Source organism: Polypterus senegalus, chromosome 3, assembly GCF_016835505.1.
Source record: "Polypterus senegalus isolate Bchr_013 chromosome 3, ASM1683550v1, whole genome shotgun sequence".
In the NCBI taxonomy this organism is placed as follows: Eukaryota; Metazoa; Chordata; class Cladistia; order Polypteriformes; family Polypteridae; genus Polypterus; species Polypterus senegalus.
The window spans coordinates 39454362-39470866 of NC_053156.1; the positions used below are offsets into that span (position 1 = coordinate 39454362).

Consider the following 16505-nt stretch of genomic DNA (forward strand, 5'->3'; position numbering starts at 1 on the left):
ATTTGGAAGTCTTCTTAGAAGACTTTCAGTTTGTGCCTGATGGTGGGGATTTTTATAATGATACTACAGGTCAATCTGGGTAATGTATTTCTTCCCAAAAGAATTTTAAGTTGTTAGGAAATTTCCAAGCGTCACATTCTGACTGTTAGACATGCCTAGTCTCTAAGCAACAGATGCATCCCACATCATTTCTGGCCTTTAATTATCAGTGATTTAATGGAAAGTGTTTGTGGAGTGGCAGATACTTAGTCTTTGATCCAATGACTAACACTGGCTTGAGAAATCTACCTAGAATAACTAACCCCTAATCTTTGCCTCATATAATTGCCCAGGGTTTGGGGAATATCTCTAAAAACAATTCCTTCCAGTGCGTTGCTGACTTCTAAGATAAAAGTCTTAAGTTCTGTCCTCCAATAATTATTATCTCACACTTTTAAGATTAACACTTCTATATTGTGTATAAAAAATCCTGGAAAGTAACCACCACCACTGACATCTAACACTAATGTGCAGAAGAAGATCCACACATCAAATCGCTCTCCATGGAGTCGTCTTTCAAAAGAAATCAAGTACTCTGGAGTTTCAAGTAACTTAACCTGTTCAATTTTTGGGATATCCATTTTACTCAATGAAGTTTGTGTTCTTTTACCGTTTCATATTGCTTTTTGTTTTGAGCTGAGATGAGTGAGTACACCTGCCTTACAACTGAAACTATTGTGACTGCTTACCTTCCAATATTCCGTAAATTTATTGTCATAAGAAATAACCTGTCTTGCCATTTCATCACTAACCAAAAGGCATTACTGCATAACTTAGGGGGTATTGGTGGTTGATTAATGTTTTCCAAACCAGACCTATTCAAACAATGTATTATTTATCATAAAAGATAAATGAACCTGCTGTTCCCACTAAAACACAAACCAGGCATTCACTTAAAAGCATTGAGGAGGGCATCCATTTCTGGGGTCTGTTCTGCCAAGCTCATTTATCGAGCAAGTCTTCTCTCGCCTTAGGGATTTATCTGTGCAATATGTGCTCAGGCTAACCTGTAATTATAGTAAGGTGGTTGGTTTCACCAAGCTCCCTCATTTAGTTTTGGCTTCACTGCTGACTCTCTTTAGGAAATCTGAACTGACAGCTTTTTACACTACATGAATGAACAGTTTAAACATACGTCAGTGTCTGGTCATTGTGAATATAATACTCAGAACAAAACACAAGGACCAGCTCTAAATTTGGTGAAAGCATAGAAACTGCACCTCTTTGTAAGGTGGAGGGGTAATTCTCTGTGAGGGTGTATTGTAAAAACCCTCTGCGTAGCACTTAATTTACTGAATGGCTTTCAAAGAAATAATATACTCTTCATAGTATTCCTGGACGAGAGAGTGATGGCTTATGCTTTCAAACAGGACTCGAGATATGTTCACTTCCAGATTAGGAAAAACAGCCTCTTTATTGGTGTACATCTGGGTTCATCGGGGGCTGTTTTTCTTCTTGATTATTTCCGTCTTGTGTTTTTCTAGTAGTTAATTTTTCAGGAGCAAGCCTGTGCTTTTCAGTGGCATTAACCATGAAAGGCAAATATCAAACAAAAATTTAAAAAGTTAATCTAAAGGGCTGAATCTCTGAATCTAAAATAAAAGGAATGTTGGGATTGTGCCAACCAACTTGGCTTGTTATTCTTCCCCTCTGTCAGACATATCTGAAATTGTTTGTAAAAGCCATATATTTGGAAGGTGCTATACAGTCAATCTGATTGATGCCTACAAAGCCTGCAAAATGACTGGACAGCTGCAGAATAATTTAAAAATTGGATTGGTCAACTGAGGAATGTTATGCAACTAACAATAAAGTCTGTGAAAGGTGGCATAGTGCATAAGACAGGACTGCTGCCAGCCACTGCTTTAGCTTTAGTTTGGTTCCCTCCTAGAATGCCAATTGTGAGGATTTTACAGGTTTTCCCTGTACTCTTGTCGGCACATTAATTAGAGACTCTTAAATTGTATGTGCTGTGCATGTGATAGAATGAGGATGTGAATGGCGGGAGAGAATGTACATATGAGTGAATGTATGCAAGTTTGGGTGTACTCACACTGGCAATTTGTTCTGTGCCTGAGCACGTTTGTCTCCATGTAATCCCGCAAAGTCTTGTTTGTTTGAACATTGTGATCACTCTGTGCCAGGCCAACCGTACCGTGGCCAGGCCCACTTAGAAGAGGTGGACCGGAGCAAGGTCCAGTATCATTCACCAAACGTGCCCAAGCACGGAAAACAGTCATGACATCAATGATGTGACAAGTCATGTAGTGCAATTCTCATTTTATTCAATACCTTTTAAGTTATTAACTGGTTGATATTTTAACCTTACACATGAACATAAATTGTAAATGGCAAGAAAAGCTGCTAATTCTTCCTTTAACATCATTTGTCACTCTAAAAATCTTTTCATACATGCAGCATGATTAACAGCAAAATGCTGCACTGCATGCTCAATTAATCTGTAAGAGGGTAGAGCATTATCCTTCCCTACACAACTCCAAAAAACAACCACAAAATAAATAAAATCCCCTTGACATGCATGCTGTCACTCCATGTTCGGATCTCGTTTTGGCTTTACAGAAAGTCGTATGGTCATGACGAAACCATGCCCAGGTCCAGAACATTAAGCACAGTGTGAGTGTGGGCCAGCGGGGGAGTAGGGAGGGGGAGAAATAGCTCTTGGGCACAGTATGGAACATCTGCCTAGTGCCAAGTATGAGTACACCCTATGAGTTGGTGAGGTAGTGTGCAAGTTGTGCATTCAAGGATACATATGTTTGTTAACATTTGCGCATGTGGGTGATTGAGTACAACCATGAATGGATAAAAATGTACAGTATGTTCATAAGGGAGTTCAAGCATATTTGTGTGCATATGCATGAGTGATTGTGTATGAGAGTGAGTATGTACATGTCTGAGTTAGAGAGCTTTTGAGTAAGTAATTTACAGGTAGACCATGCATCAGTGAATATGTGATTGAATGGGTATGCAAATAACAACAACAGCAACATTTATTTATATAGCACATTTTCATACAAAAAGTAGCTAAAAGTGCTTTACATAATGAAGAAAAGAAAAATAAAAGACAAAATAAGAAATTAAAATAAGACAACATTAGTTAACATAGAAAAGGAGTAAGGTGCGATGGCCAGGGTAGACAGAAAAAACAAAAAAAAAAAAAACTCCAGATGGCTGGAGAAAAAAATAAAATCTGCAGGGGTACCAGGCCTCGGGACCGCCCAGTCCCTTCTGGGCATTCTACCTAACATAAATGAAATAGTCCTCTTTGTAGTTGGGGTTCTCACGGAGTCACTTGATGTTGATGGTCATCATTGTTGGAACATCACGGTGCTTTAAGTAGATGCGCCACCACCAAAAGGACACCAGAAAAGAAAACAGAAGAGAGAGTAGAGGTTAGTACGAATTTTAGAGCCACCATGAATAGTTATTATAATGAGTTGGATATACAGAGTATCAGGAGTTTAATTACAGTGAAGTTATGAGAAGGCCATGTTAAAGTAATGTGTTTTCAGTAGTTTTTTAAATTGCTCTACTGTATTAGCCTGGCGAATTCCTATTGGCAGGCTATTCCAGATTTTAGGTGCATAGCAGCAGAAGGCCGCCTCACCACTTCTTTTAAGCTTTATTCTTGGAATTCTAAGGAGCTACTCATTTGAGGATCTGAGGTTACGATTTGGAATATAAGGTGTCAGACATTCCGATATATAAGATGGTGCGAGATTATTTAAGGCTTTATAAACCATAAGCAGAATTTTAAAGTCAATCCTGAATGACACAGGTAACCAGTGTAGTGACATCAAAACTGGAGAGATGTGCTCAGATTTTCTTTTTCTAGTTAGGATTCTAGCAGCTGCATTCTGCACTTGTTGCAGTCAATTTATGTCTTTTTTGGGTAATCCTGAGAGGAGTGCATTACAGTAATCTAGTCGACTGAAAACAAACACGTGAACTAATTTCTCAGCATCTTTCAATGATATAAGAGGTCTAACGTTTGCTATGTTTCTTAAGTGAAAAAATGCTGTCCTAATGATCTGATTAATATGCGATTTAAAATTTAGATTAAACTCAACAGTTGCCAAATGCAAATGCATGTTTGAATATCTTTGTTACTATATATGTGAGCAAGTGTGAATTTTTACAAATTAGTGAGTGTGTTAAGTGTGTATACATTTGAGTGAGTGCAAGCAGAAGTTAATAAGACTGAATGTTCTTGGGTGTGGCCGGGCATTTGTGTGGGCACACGCATGAATAAGTGTGTATTTATATGAATGAGTGTGCGCGTAAGTGCAGAAATTAGTGAGTAAGTAAAAAGTGCCTTGAAATGAATAGTGTCATTTTGGGTTAATTCTAGCCTGTTGCTGCAGGAGTAGGCCAGCGCCTACTGTGAAGAAGTGAAGCATCTCTGTAAATTGAATAAATTACGTTAACTTGAATATCCTTTGGGTTATTAAAGGCTGAAGCATGGCTGACAAATGGACAAATACAGAAGTCAATATTGTAAGACAATTGAAAGCAGAGAGACATAATAATGTTGTAAATGTAAACTGGTGCTTATTCAATATTTCATGCATGAATTCATTTTTTGAACATGCTTCATCCCATTTAGGGTGTTGGGGACCGAAACTTATTCTTATTCTGGCAAGTGTTGCTGTCCTCTGAGTGTGAGAGCAGTTATTGCAATCTGGTGCCCATTAGTTTGATTATGGTTTTACACAGTTTTCTGTTCGTTGAAAAATAAAAATGGATGCATATAGTCAAATTTTACAAATTGGTAACTGAAAGAGTAATTGTAGTAATAGTAGTAGAGGTGTGCGAAAACTTGAAAAAGATGGTTGATATGAAAAAAGAAATAACAAACATATTTAAAGCCAAAAACAGTTCACAACAATGAACTTCTGAACTGTTTTTATGTTTTAATCTTGAACACTGTCTGAAATGTCCTTAGGCCATACAATGAAGTCACTGACTGACGCGCAACTAAAAACAGCTGTCTGTGTTTGTGAAAATAATTATGTGGCAATGTAACAAAACATGCCTGATTATAACGCACAATTGGAAGATTCAGTCTTGGTAAATGAATGCTTTAGTTTGTACCATATGAACAAAACATTTTACATTTAAAAGTGTAGACATAAGTGAACGGATTAATATTTTAAATACAGGATAATCATGTTTGTTAATATGTTGGTAGGGTGGCCGCAATTTCAAACAGAAAACCAAATACTTTTGAATTTTAATTGCATCATTTGAATTTGACTATTTTGATAAGCATAACAATGTCTTCAAATGCTGACTGAATTCTGCACCTTACATGCCTCTTTTTGACCTGATTCTGCCACCCCATTTTAGATGCCCTGGACAGAATATATATATATATATATATATATATATATATATATATATATATATATATATATATATATATATATATATAAATATTAACCCCAGACCTGTTTTGTATTGATTGACCATCTTAACCTGATGATCCTAAGTTTTAGAATAGATAAGGATTTTTTTTTTCAGAAGGTTCATCAAATGAAATTAAATTACATAAGTGTATATGATGGGTCAAACTTTACCCAAAGGACTTTACAGTAGAATTTCTTTTTGCTATTTGTAAAGTTGGGGCACTTCATATTCATATTTGGGAACTTGAAAGATGAAATTTATCATTTTTTTTGTGATGGGAATAAACAAACTACCCTAAATTCATTGAGAAATCCATTGAAGTTTATGGTTTATGTTGGGCCAAAAGGGGCCTAAAAGACAGTTGAAGCTGTACAAATTATGGAATTTTAGTTTCACTGTTTATTATTGGAGAAATATCGAAGAATTCACAAAGTTTCATCCTAAACTGATAAAAGTTAGAGTACTTTTGCTGATTGCATATACAAAACCAGGTTACATTTGCCCCTGAACACTTTATACAGGCCAAGCATCACACTAGTCCTTCTAGCTTTACCTATCTGGGAAGATAATTTTCCTCTTAGTGTTAAAGCTGGTTGATTCCCCATATCTATCAGCTTTCTCTTCTCACACTTTCCACTTGAACTCTACTCTGGAGAACGTTGATATTGAATTTTTTAACTAATACTCAAAGGAACAAAGAAGCAAAATGGCTGATGCCTATTCAAAGCTCCTAGGTTCTAGTCAAAGCCATATTCTAGTCATATTTGTGTGTATGTAATTTTTTCCTGGTTGCTTTTTTCCCTGTCCAAATCCAAAGATGGGTGCTAATTTAATTGGCGCACTGTTTGTGTGTGTGCCTGTGTGGGGGTGTGAGTGTGTGTGTGCGTGTAAGAGTATCCTTCAGTGCACCAGCAACTCCTCCAGGGTTATCTCCTGCCTTGTCAGGATGGTCTCTCTACTCCAAAACCCGTAATTAGATTAAGTGGATTTCGTGGTCGGTGGATGGATGAGTGAATGGACAAATGAACTTATTATTTTTCTTAAAAAGCAATGAACCCTAATTTACTACTGCTAGTTAAAAGCATCATTTCTTGTAGTCCTCTCCATCTCTTTGGAATTTAGAATAGCACAAACACATCAAGAATGACAAAACCAAACTGAAATTTCTGGACATGCATAATTCTAAAAAAGAAGCTAGTTCTTGTGTGTCTTAGTATATCTAACTGCATTGTGGTGTAGGAAATGAAATATGGTTTTATTTACATAACTGATAGGATGGCATAGTGGCATATCTGGTTAGTTCTGATAGGATGGCATAGTGGCATAACTGGTTAGTTCTTCAGCTTCTGCAGAGTTTCGTCCCAATCTTCTTTATAGAGTCTCCCTGCATTTTTACAAGTTTTTACTCACGTACTTCAGTTGTCCTCCAACATCCAAAACACACACGTGTTAGTTTAAAAGATGACTTTAAATTGACCTGATATGAGTTAGTGTGCCTTGAAATGAATTGGGGCTCCACTCAGGATGGGTTTCTGACTTGTTCCTGATGTACTAAGCGGGTTAAGAAAATGGGTAGATAGAGAGATGGATATCATACAATACCTACATAAAGCTGTACAACTTACACTGTCCAGTATGTAGACAGCATTTCATTTCAGTGGCAAAGGTGGTCATAACATATACTGTAGATTTGTAACTTTATTCTAATAATATAAATATCTGGTGAGTCATTACATATACCTTGTGTGGTCATATGGATTGCAAAAGAAAATATGTTTGGTCATTTTATAGTTTATGCACTGTTTACAATAAACATCAACAGATAATTAAGAGCAATGTGGTGGCACAGTGAGTAATGAAGCTGCCTTGCTGTTCTGGGGATCTGAGTTCTCTTGCAGGCCTTTTTATTGTCTTTGTGGAATTTGCTTGTTTTCACACTGTTTACTTTGATTCTAAAGACATATTTATATTGACTAGCAAGGCTACCTGGACTAGTCAAAGTGTACTTAAGTATAGAAGTATGCCTTGAAATAATGGGATAGCATTCCATCTAGGGTTGTTGACTGCTTCTGTGGTGTGCCTTTTCTTGACATACACAGTAGTGAGTAAGTTCTTTATGACCTTAAAATGGAAAGATGAGATAAAACGATAGGTGACTATCTGGCTGAGACTTTTGTCACAACTGGCAAGGGAAGTGACTCACATGGTCACATATTGAGTCAGCTCTGACGATTTTTTTGAGAAAATTGCTTTCCATTTCCAGTTTTATATATGTCTGCTGTTTTGCATCCATTATTTTATCCATTCATTAATCAATCAATTTATTTTTAACCTGCTTAGCCCTTCCTGATCATCAGTCAGTTTATGTAACAGTTTTACAATTCAATTGGATAGTGTGATTGTGTAATCTGGTTGGTTTGTAAAACTGGTATCTTATTGTTTGCCACATAGTGTCAGTCTTGCTCGCAAATGGAAGTATTGACTAGTTGGTCTTTAGTATGATGAATTCTAACTGAAATAGTGAATTTAATTTGCTGATAGAAGTCAATAATCTGTTTAGATTATGCATTTGTGGCATTTGAATGGTAGAATAATTAAATATGATTGGTTGATAGACCAACTGTTGAGGACATACAGCAATTATTTTGGCCAATACAAGCCAGCAGCTGAATAGACTGACGGAAGAATTAAATCTTACTAAACAATGAATTTGCAAAATCTTAGTTAAGTGATGAAAGTGATTGGTGGGGGGCAATCCTACTTGGTTCGATTTCATATTGATAGAAGTGTACAAGTAAACCAAATATCTGAAGTGACTTACAAATTCATTATTTCTATATTTCTAAAGCTGAAGATCTGTCAGGTTATGTGATTCGCACAGATTCAAGCAACAAGTAAGTGAATGAATGGTGGCACTTGGAGCAGCAGCCAGTCCAGTGTCTTAACCACTAGGACACTATACAATATTTACTTCCAAATAAACAGTTATTTCTTTTGGCGTTCTTGTGTGCCAATTAATATTCCAAGCAAATACATTTCTAATTGTCAAACGGCTTTTCTATATAGAGTTTGTAGACCACCAGGGGGTGCACCGCTGGCCAAACCTGACACAGATAGGCGTGGGACACAAGTTCAAGGCACACAATTTTTTTATTTTTATTTTTCCTCGTGGGAAACACCTTCTTCCGTTTCCTACAAGTCTAGCACAGTCCCCAAGCACAGCACTACACAAGTTTGTTCTCTTTCTCTTTCTCTTTCTCCTCCACTCCTCCAGACAAGCTTTGCCTATCTCCTCCCAACTCTGCTGGCTCCTTTTATAAGGCACCAGGAAGTGCTCCTGGTGCTCATTGTTCCATTCCCAGCAGCACTTCCGGGTATGGCGGAAGAATTGCCTATAATGGCTTCAGAGCAGCTGCAGCACCCAGTGGTGGCACCCACAGATCCCAACAGGGCTGTATCAAACTCCAAAAACAAATAGATCTCAGACTGTCATGGGGAATACTCATCTAATAGGCTCTCCTTGAGCATTGGAGCAAAACCCAGCTGTGTGTGCTGCCCAATGCTGTTTTTCCCTGTTCACTTGAGATCGGGGTGCCTAATAAGCCATAAATATCTGTTACTCAAATTTAGCGAACATAATTAATTGACTTCCCCAAGATGGACACTGGCCAATGGATGAGAAAGTAATGTTTAAGTCAAGAATTGCCTTAAGAAAACACTTTCCTTTGTGACAGACCCCACACACCCCAGCCATCCAGCAGCTAATATCCTGTCAGTCCTTATTGTACCACCAGACCTCCAGTTTCCATCCCCAGGCTTTTAAACTGTTAATTGCCCTACACTGTAAGCACCAACACTAGATATCAGTTTGTTGTAGTAATTCAGTATTTCTGTCTTATTGTTATTTGTTGTGTCTAATATATATTTTATACATTTATGTTATATATTTAAATTTGGAATGGTTTCATATTATTTACTTTTAATTATCATTGCTCCGTTTCTTAGTTTGTTTCTGTGGTGCTCTTTTACCTTGTACTATATTGTTGCTGCATGTTTTTGCAACTGCGGTACCAGCAATAACTGCTTTTTCTTGTACTGTTATCTATAACGACAAATTAATGATAAATTGCATTGAACTCTGGACAGGGCATCCATCTACTTCAGAGCACAATTATATGCACATCCACACTCACTCACTCACTCAATCATTCACATGCAGCTGGTTTAATTCAACATTTAGCTTAACATGGACATATGAGGGTTGTGGGAGGAACTTGACATTACTCAGAAAAAAAGCATTCTGCAGACACTTGGAGAATGTGCAAATTTCATACAGATATAAATCGTGCTGGCATTTAAACAGAGCCTTTTGAAGTCTCTAAGTACTTCGTCACCATGCTGACTAGCTAAAATATTGCTTGTTCAAGTTATTAAAACAAATCTCACTATTATAATAAAAAAATCCTGGGATGAGACATGACTTTTTCAGAGAGACACTTTCACGTCCCGCGAGACTTTGTGCCAGGAGATTTAACCACGCCTGGGGTCGGAAAGAAAAGACAAAGAGTAGATGACAAAGTAGAACATCGCGAAGAATTGAAAAACGTTAGTGCGATACACATACAAAGCAGGTTAGAGATAATGGAAGTATGAAAATTTGAAAGTCTCCAAAAATGATAGTAAAGATCGCGTTAACAAACGGAAATTATTACTTGGTAAAATAATGGAATAGAGAAAAGAGATCAAATATGTTGTTCGGATTTAAACTTTAAGTCGGAGACTTGTAGATCATCTAATTTGTGTTGCTATCAGGGAAAAGTAGTGTTTCTTCCCAATGAAGAAGCGTATCCGTGACAATTAAAAGATTTGTTGTTGGGTGAAAGTGAAATTCACATATGAGAACGTCAGAGACACAAAGTGGCTGGCATGTAATGCTGGGGTGAGGATTTGGTGAGCAAAGCAACTCAAACAACAGCGTTGATTCAGATTTCAAACTGACAACTGTACTGTACATCTGACAACTATACTGTACATCTACATATATGTGTAAGTTGTGTGCAGTACGTCTGAGATGGGTTGCTATCTAAGTAATCATCGCAGACCCCAGTGTTGATGTTTGTAGTATACCATGCAGTACATACTGTATATCTTTGTTACTAGCAAAATACCCACGCTTCGCAGCGGAGAAGTAGTGTGTTAAAAAAGCTAGAAAAAGAAAAGGAAACATTTTAAAAATAACGTAACATGATTGTCAATGTAATTGTTTTGTGACTGTTACGAGTGTTGCTGTCATCAAGGATTTGATTATCATTATTTCTTTCAATCAGGTTCGTATTTGGAGGACTGTTGTGTTCAAGTTACATTCCGTGTTTGTCAACCGTTGTAAAGATAACAGATTTCATTCATCGAAGTGTTCACTACCCAAATCGCTACTCGTGAATCTAAGATATTTAACAGGCATTCCCGGTATTAACTTGTGGATTTGCCTGTGAATATTTAGCAGCAGCGTGTCTATGAACTTGTGGAATTGCCTAAGAGTATTTACCGACAGCGTCTCTATGAAGTTGTGGAATTGCCTGCGAGTATTTAGTGACAGCATGTCTATTAACTTGTGGATTTTTCTGTGAGTATTTGGCGGCAGCGTCACAAAGTTGTTTTCGTCTAGCTACATCAGAAAATGTACCACGACATCTGACACACCTCCTTTTTACTGTTTTCTCACAGCTTGGATTGCTGCTGTCATAATCGGTTTGAGTTTTATGGTTTGTTTCAGTTACGTTAGTATTTCCAGGACTTGTGTTGAAGTGACATTCAGCATCTGTCAAGCGTTGTAAGCATACAACCGGCTTCATCAATAAGTTTGCATCCAGCTTTTGAGAGTTGAAACATTCATAAACATCAAAGTGTCCATTACTGAAATCGTCAACTGTGAATCTAAGATGTTTAAAAGGCATTGGCGGTTGTCCAAAGGTATAAAATATTTGGCAATTTCGGTACACTTGAAAGCGACAACCGAACAATTCAGCGGCAGCCATCAACGCACATGCAGAAGCATAGGTGAAGGGCTTAAGTATTTCACTCTTCTAGTGCTCCTGTGTAGTTTAATTATCTCCTGTGCCGTCATCAGTCCACACATTGAACCTATCCCAGTCATTCAATACATAAGACACAATGTTCCTCCGGATATCAAGATTGAGCCTGATATGGCCGTGCAATATGTAACACTGAATGGAAAAGGCAGGCGGCATCTCCGGGGATGGAAACCACTCAGTAAGTGAGAGTTCTTTGATCGATGGTGATCACCTCGATAGACATCTCACTACCCAAATCGCTACTCGTGAATCTAAGATGTTTAACAGGCATTCCCGGTATTAACTTGTGGATTTGCCTGCAAATATTTATCAGCAGCGTGTCTATGAACTTGTGGAATTGCCTGTGAGTATTTAGTGGCAGCGTCTCTATGAACTTGTGGATTAGCCCGCGAGTATTTAGCAGCAGCGTCTCTATGAACTTGTGGATTTGCTTGCGAGTATTTGGCGGGAGCGTCACGAAGTTGTTTCCGTCTAGCTGCAACAGAAAATGTACCACGACGTCTGACATGCCTCCTTTTTACTGTTTTCTCACAGCTTGGATGGCTGCTGACGGATGGCCTTATATGGGCAGGCAGTCAATTACATGGGAGGCGTGGGGATGGGGGACGCAATATAGGCAGACAGCCAACTACGTGGGAGGTGTGGTGATGGGGGACGCAACTCCGCCTCACACGCATCGAGCTGCAGGCTATGGACGTATATATGTATGTAAGTAGGATTCGGTTATGACCGTTACACGTAGAATTTCGAAATGAAACCTGCCTAACTTTTGTAAGTAACCTGTAAGGAATGAGCCTGCCAAACTTCAGCCTTCTACCTACACGGGAAGTTGGAGAAGTAGTGATGAGTGAGTCAGTGAGTCAGTCAGTCAGTGAGGGCTTTGCCTTTTATTAGTATAGATATGCTGCTTGAGATGGGATTCATTAAAGTAGTGTCAATGGTTATGATATTTTGGAATGTCAAATGTAATGTATTACTAAAAATGTTTGTGATGCTCCATCTTTTGGAATGACAGAGACTACCAGATGGACACAAAGACAGAAACACAGACACTTATCCTTTTATTAAGGTTGGAATTTTAAGAAGTTTTTTTTTTCTGTTGACTTGTAAGTGCTGATATAACCGCACAATTATTAAAATGACTTGTCTTTAAAAACACCACCAGGAGCTTAGACTATCCATCATCCTAGGTTTAAATCTCATGTCCAATCATACTCAGTTTACAGTGTGCACATTCTCTTGGTGTGTGGGTTGTCTGAAAGATGTACAGGCCAGGTTGATTGGCGATTGTAAATCGATTCCCCTGCAGATTTTATTTTTTTCTCCAGCCGTCTGGAGTTTTTTTAGTTTTTTCTGTCCTTCTTGGCCATCCAACCTTACTTTTATTCTATGTTAATTAGTGTTCCCTAATTTTAATTATTTATTTTGTCTTTTTTCTCTTTCTTCATCATGTAAAGCACTTTGAGCTACATTGTTTCTATGAAAATGTGCTATATAAGTAAATGTTGTTATTGTTGTTGATTCCACATGTAGGTGGTGGGTGTGGATGTACTTGTGTGAATGGACCTTGAAGTGGAATAGAGCCTGACCCTCTGTTGGTTCCTACCATGTGCTTGATGCTGCCAGTATATGCTCTGCACCACAATTAGATTAAGCGGACTTTAGAATGCGTCATGTCAGAGAAAATGAGTGCTAGGTACTTACAAGAGTGCAAAATAAAACGGGAACTACTTTATTTTTAAGTTATGAGCATTAGGGTAGGGTATAAATATATGGCTAAAGAGAAATCTTTGGACTCCATCTTTTTGGCTATTAGCCCCATTCTCCCTCCTTCACTGCCCTCATGTATTAAGTAATATAGGGATTTCTACAGTGGCGTCTACTAACACAGTGTAATTTTATACCACCAGTTCTAAGAATTTTAGCTTTTGATTGCCATTTTTCACTATTGTGTTTGTTTTAATTTTGTTATTGTCAACATCATGTTCTGGTAATGTCAATGTAGAGTTGGTGGTGATATTTTTGCTGTAGTATTGGTGAATGCGTTGTTTTCATTGAGAAATTGTTAGAGCTTTGCCTAAGCTTAGGAAAGACAAAACTATGAACATTTTGGTAACAAAAGATAGTGCATCAAACATTGTATAATTAGACTAAACACTACTTTTACCAGTGAACATTAGTTTTTTGTGTTGATTAATAAAGATCTTTCACTTGTTTTGAGGAAATACAACAGGGATCAGCTCTGAGCCCTTTCTTATTTGCAATGGTGATGGACAGGTTGATAGATGAGATTAGACAGGAGTCCCCATGGACTATGATGTTTGCTGATGACATTGTGATCTGTAGTGATAGTAGGGAGCAGGTTGAGGAGACCCTGGAGAGGTGGAGATACTGTATGCTCTAGAGAGGAGAGGAATGAAGGTCAGAAGGAACAAGACAGAATACATGTGTGTAAATGAGAGGGAGGTCAGTGGAATGGTGAGGATGCAGGGAGTAGAGTTGGTGAAGGTGGATGAGTTTAAAAACTTGGGATTAACAGTAAAGAGTAATGGGGATTGTGGAAGAGAGGTGAAAAAGAGAGTGCAGGCAGGGTGGAGAAAAGTGTCAGGAGTAATCTGTGACAGAAGGATATCAGCAAGAGTGAAAGGGAAGGTCTACAGGACAGTAGTGAGACCGGCTTTGTTATTTGGGTTTTAGATGGTGGCACTGACCAGAACGCAGGAGACAGAGCTGGAGGTGACAGAGTTAAAGATGCTAAGATTTGCATTGAGTGTGATGAGGATGGACAGGATTAGAAATTAGTACATTAGAGGGTCAGCTGAGGTTGGAAGGTTGGAAGGTTGGGAGACAAAGTCAGAGAGGCAAGATTGCGTTGGTTTGGACATGTGAAGAGGTGTGATGCTGGGTATATTGGGAAAAGGATGTTAAAGATAGAGCTGCCAGGCAAGAGGAAAAGAGGAAGGCCTAAGAGAAAGTTTATGGATGTGGTGAGAGAGGACATGCAGGTGATGTAGAAGACAGGAAGATATGGATCAAGATGATCCACTGTGGCAACCAATAAAGGAAGCAGCCAAAAGAAGAAGATCTTTTAAAGGTGGAGGAGGAACAAAAAAGGAAGAATAAAACAAAAATGAATAAATAAAATATGATAGGAGACCAAACTTGGTGAAAGATTCTGTTAACTAACAGCCAGTTGTGTAATATACCTTTTTAATGCCTTATTGTGACCCTGACTGCTCTTTTCTATCTATCTATCTATCTATGACAATACGTTTGTGTAGGTTTTTAAAATCAGTTTTTGCTACCCATTGAAAGGAAGATAAAAATGTTTTTCAAATATATTCATACAGTATATCTCTCAGATAGAACACAATACATGCGGTCAAATAAGCAGTATGCTGTGGTGTTCAAGGCACTGATTGATGGTCCAATAGCTTTTGCTAAGTGTGCAAGTAACGAACAGCACCAAATACTTCCTGGTCATGCGAGATTGTGGATATTCAAAACAAACTTTTCTTCAGTGGTGTGGTATTGGTTTTGTGTATTCTGGTTTTAGAGCCCTTGCTTTGTTTCAGGACTGTAGTTTCTTTTTCACATTTGATTACAGACAAATGTTGACCTGACTTCCTAGTAACAAATTTTGGCTTGGTTTACTTCTTTCCCATGGTTGCTAAATATAATTTGACTCTGCCTCATTGTGACAGCTTTACATTGATTTAACATTAGACTTTAGTAATCTAATTGGTCAGTACACATAGTTGCTAGAGTAAACAGTGGCAACATAATTCACTGATCTTCCAAGTTGTTACGATGTTGTAGCTGCCATCTTGGCTGTAATTTTTCCAATGAATATCATTCTGTTTGTCTGCCCTTCTGTGGTTTAGTCATCAAATGCAGTGGTTTAGTGAAAACATCAAACAGCAAGGAGTAATAAGAAGTTAATGAGAGATTATGACGACTCATTTTAAGCTTTCTTTAAACACCTAACTCTCCAAAGACATTGGAGGATTAGGTTAAATAAATGCATCCTGCACTCAAAGAAGAGGATAAAGTTTTCGGAATGTACATGACTCACCCAGTTTCGGAAACTGCATATGGCCGGTTTACATCAGGGAGGTGACGTGCAGTGTCTAAAGTAACATTTTCCTGACAACGCTGAATGGCAAGGCATTGGCACCATGGTCGGAAAACTACTTTGAACAGCCTCCTATAGCTGCTTCTCCTACCATCCCTCTGATCTACACAGGCTGTAGTGTCCTGTTTAACTTAAGCACCACACATCTCAATCATCCTTTCAAGACTTTCAACATTAGGTAAAGCATAACCTCAAAGGTAATGTTGATGCCATCAAACTGTTCACAAATTCCCCCATCTGCCATTTCAATCAGAGTACCTGATCTTTCATTTCAACAATGGAGATGTTACACTGCTGTCCTTGTAATGGGATACTCTAGTTCACCACTGTATTGTGACTCCGACAGACTCCATGTCTATTTGAATAGGCTATATGCACATGGTAGTGCTGATGTACTTCCAGTGAGATCTCACTGCAGTTGTGATTTTTGTTCAGTGGCAAGAATGTCCGAGAAAAAGAAGTTTAAGTTTCAGCATACAGATCGCTCTACAGCCCAAAATTGTTGTGTACCTTTATGTTGAGCATCCAGTAAGTACAATAAAGTACTTAGTTTTCATGTTTCCCTCTGATGCGGAAATCTGATCTAAATGGATCATCACTATCCAGTGAGAGATCTTTACAGTTAGTCCTCATATCCGAGTTTGTAGCCGGAATTTTAAAAAAAGAGGAGTTTTGTGAGCCAGAGTCTGAGACAGGGCAGCACCTGTTCGAGCAGAACAATCTCTCCATTTCACTTTCAAACCGTCGGTTTGGGAGAGGAGATAAACGACCAACAGAGGATGACATACCGGGCGAGAAGAGGATGATAA

General features: G+C 38.2%; 1 protein-coding gene across 1 annotated transcript in view; it reads left to right on the plus strand.

Annotated features, from left to right (window-relative positions):
* The window catches only part of zbtb4 (zinc finger and BTB domain containing 4), a 58011-nt gene that overhangs the window by 5419 nt on the left and 36087 nt on the right, over positions 1–16505 (plus strand).